Here is a 3802-nt window from a genome sequence, read left to right as displayed (position 1 = left end):
GAGCAGCCAGTATGATAAGCATGGGCATCTAATCAATACTTTATACACAGATCTCCCTTCCCCCTCTGTACTGGGGAGCAAACTCAGGACCTTGTGCTTGCCAGATAGGTGCTTATACCGCTGAGCTATCTTCCCAGCCTCAGAGATGTTTTTTTCACACAATATATTCATATTTGAACTTTGCTAATTACACATCTCATGTGTTCAGTGTTGCTGCAGGGGTTCTAGGAGATCTAAGGCCTGTGCCATAGAAATCCAAGGGAGAAAGAGGTCAAAAAAGAGTTTTACAGGACTTGAGATAAACAAGTTGAGGAAGATTTCAGATTGGGGAGAAAGGGGGACATTAGAATTTTTCAGCAAGTTTGGAAAGTAGCCAGTAGGTCAAAGGGTCTGTGTGCTCAGCAGTGGAAAATGCGGTTAGAAAGCTGGTTGGCAGATTGTCTAGGCCACGCTCTTAACTGGCCACGGTACAACTACCCCATGGCAGGTGTACCACTTGGAAAGGTGCACTGCAGGGCAGAAGGGGAAGAGGCTCCTGCCCAGAATGGGCTATCTCAAAAGCAGACAGTTGGGTAAGAACTATCAGTGAAGTGTGAGGAGAGGGTCAGGACTGGGCACTTAGGCTGGGTAGGAGTCTGCCAGCTGGGCAGTTGGAGTACAGTGCATGAGGCGCAGACACTGGCCGTGAGGATGCAGCTCACTGCAAAAATAGGCATGGAACTGGGTGTCTTAGCTTGCACACCAGGGGACTATGTGTGGTAACTGCGGACTGGCTTTATTTGGGGGCACTATAATGAAATAAGCTATAATTTATAAGCAGCAATGACCTGTTCAGAGCACTACAGACTGGGAAGCCCAAGATGGAGATACCAGCCCATTTGGTGCCCGGTAAGGGCACTCAGCTTCATAAATAGCACCTACTTGCTTTGTCCTCACTGGTGGAAGGTGGGCCACTTCTAAAGGGCACTAATGCCCCTCAGGAGGGTTCCACCCTCATGACCTAGGCCTCACCTCTTCGTATCAACACATTAAGGATTAGAGTTCAACATACGAATTTGGGAGAAACACAGGCCACAGCAGGGATGGTGAAAAATGCTGGAGGTAGTCGAATAAAGGAGGAGTCTTTGCCAGGTGTGGTGGTACATGCCTGTAATCCAAGGGGACGCTGAGGCAGGAGGAGCACTGTGAGCTTGAGGCCAGCTGGACTGTATAATAAGACCCTGTCTCAAAAAACAAAACCCCTCCACAAATTAACTTAGAGTTCTGGGTGTCCTAAGTCTAAAATAATCTTACTGTCTGGGGATGTAGTTCAGTGGCACAGTGCTTGCCTCACAAGCATGAAGTTCTGAGTTCAATTTGCAGTAGGAAAATAAAATGGGCCTGCTAAGCTAAAAGGAAGGTATGGGCAGGGCTGTTTCCTCTGTAGAGGAAAGAATTATTTACTTGTCTTTTCTAGATTCTAAAATCTCCCATGTTTTGTAGCTTATGGCCCCTTCATTTTCAGAGCTAGATATAGCAATCTTTTTCACATCTCGTTTCTCTCTGTCTCTGTCTCTGTCGCTGTCGCTGTCTCTCTCTCTCTCTCTCTCTCTCTCTCTCTCTCTCTCTCTCTCTCTCTCTCGTACTGGGGATTGAACTCAGCAGCTTTTTATTTTTTGTTTTGAGACAGTGTCTCACTTAGTCACCAGATTGCTCAGACTGGGCTTGAACTTGCAGTATCCTTGGGTCCTGGCCTCCCGGAGCATAGCCCATGCCTAGCTCTGTTCCCAGTTTAAAGACCTTTGCTATGACATTGGGCCTATATGGATAATCAAAGTTAGTTCCCCAGCTCAAGATCAACTGGGAGCTTTACTTCCTAGCCTGTATTTAGTTTCCAGGGGTCAAGACTTGACATTGTCAGGGGTCAGTATTGTGTCTTCAATAAATGGAAAAACTGAGTTGTGGTAAGATCAAAAACTTTACCCAAACACAGCCATTTGGAAGTGTGGCCAAGAATAAACACTATTCTTAAAAAATTCAAATAATACAGCTTTATTTTGTTTTTGAGACTGGGTGTCACTGTGTTGCCTTAGCTGCCGTCAAACTGGGGCTCAAGTGATCCTCCCACCTCAGCCTCCCTATGCTGGGACAGACACACCCAATGCTAAAACAGGCTTTTTTAGAAAGGGAATTTGGGTCTCTCTCCACCCCTTCCTCCCGCTCTCCCTCCCTTCCCCTCTGCTGTCACTCTCAATGCTGGGGATTGAACCCAAGCCTTTGAATTCAGCTACATCCCCAGCCCTCCATTCAATTTTTTTTTCTAAAATTATGGGACAAGTTGTCACCAAATTGCCCAGGCTAGGTTCAAACCTACAGTCCTGCCTCAGCCTCCCAGGAGGCTCTTCATATGTTAATGACATTACTCTTTTGCAATCTGTACTGAAAATATTTCCCCCTAGGTCATGGAAAGATTTCAAGCAAAGTAACATATTTGTGCTTGAAAAAAATCTCTCATGGTAGCTTAAACACTACATTATGGAGCCCAGACATTATTATGGCGACTTTAGATTTCTTGAAAATCTGAGTATGGAAACCACGAGAGTGCCATCCTCTAGGAAAAAGTGTTATCTGCTGGACCTAAAACCAAGTGAGAGAAGAAGGCACAGGCTGGCGGCAGGCTTTCCGTGTGAGTGGTGCCTGTGGAGGCGGCAAGCATGGTGCGCCTGTGGGAACCTGGTCTCGGTGCGATGGTGCTGAGGTCAGTGGCACCCTCAGAAGCAGAGCCTTCTGGGGAGTTACTAGGTGGAGGGACCGCCTTCAAGAATGAATCCGGGTCTTTCTCAGACTGGGTTCCCTTCTTTGGTCTTGCGTTGGGACTTGTGGGAGTGAGGTGTCACAGAACTGGGTTAGTCACCAAGAGGTCCGGCTGTGCGTGGGGTCAGCCTTCTCTCCGGCTTGCTCTCGAGCATGCACCCCTTCTGTAGATCAAGGGAGACAAGATACGGAAGCTGACAACACACTAGATCTCTAGAACAGTGAGCTATGGAAACCTACCTTCCTTCCTTCTTTCCTTCCTTTATTTTTTATGTACTTGGTACAGCAGCTCACTATGAAGCTCAGACTCATAATGATCCTCCTGTTTTCAGCCTCCCCAGCGCTGGGATTACAGGTGTGCACCACCACACCCAGACTTGGTGGCCAGATCAGCACGCCCAGGGGCAGGGCTGGCGCAGCATGTGGTGCTGGGGATCAAACCCTGGTCCCCTAAGCAGAGTCTGCTGAGCTATCTCACTGGCCCTGGAAATCTTCCTTTCTTTATAAAGTATCCAACTTTGGCTTTTTTGTTATGGCAACAAAAAATGAACTAAAAGTAAAAAATGAATTTTTATAAAATGTAGTGAAGGAGGAATCAAATGGTTTCCATGTTGGAGAATAACACTGAGAAATGGAGGTAGAGGCAAGAGTAAAAGGATTTAAGCTCAGGTGACTAAGGAAGATGATAGAGCACAGCAAAAGAAATTAACAAAAGGAAGATGTTTGCAAACCATATACCCAATAAAGGGTTATTGTCCAAAATACATAAGGAAAGGGCAGGTCAGATAGCTTAGTAGTTTAAAGCAGCTGCTTAGGCAGACACAGAAACCAGGGTGTGATCCCAGTGTGCCTTGCCAGCCCCGCCCCATAGGGCTCCCTGAGACAGTGATTAAGACTTGGCGTGATGATACATGGCTGTCATCCCAGCACTTGGGAAGCTGAAAACAGGAGGATCACTACAAGTCTGATCTGTGTAGTGAGACCCTGTAGACTCTCTACTAAATACTAT

Source organism: Octodon degus, unplaced genomic scaffold, assembly GCF_000260255.1.
Source record: "Octodon degus isolate 3935 unplaced genomic scaffold, OctDeg1.0 scaffold00131, whole genome shotgun sequence".
NCBI lineage: Eukaryota > Metazoa > Chordata > Mammalia > Rodentia > Octodontidae > Octodon > Octodon degus.
Note: the sequence above shows the minus strand (reverse complement) of the source record.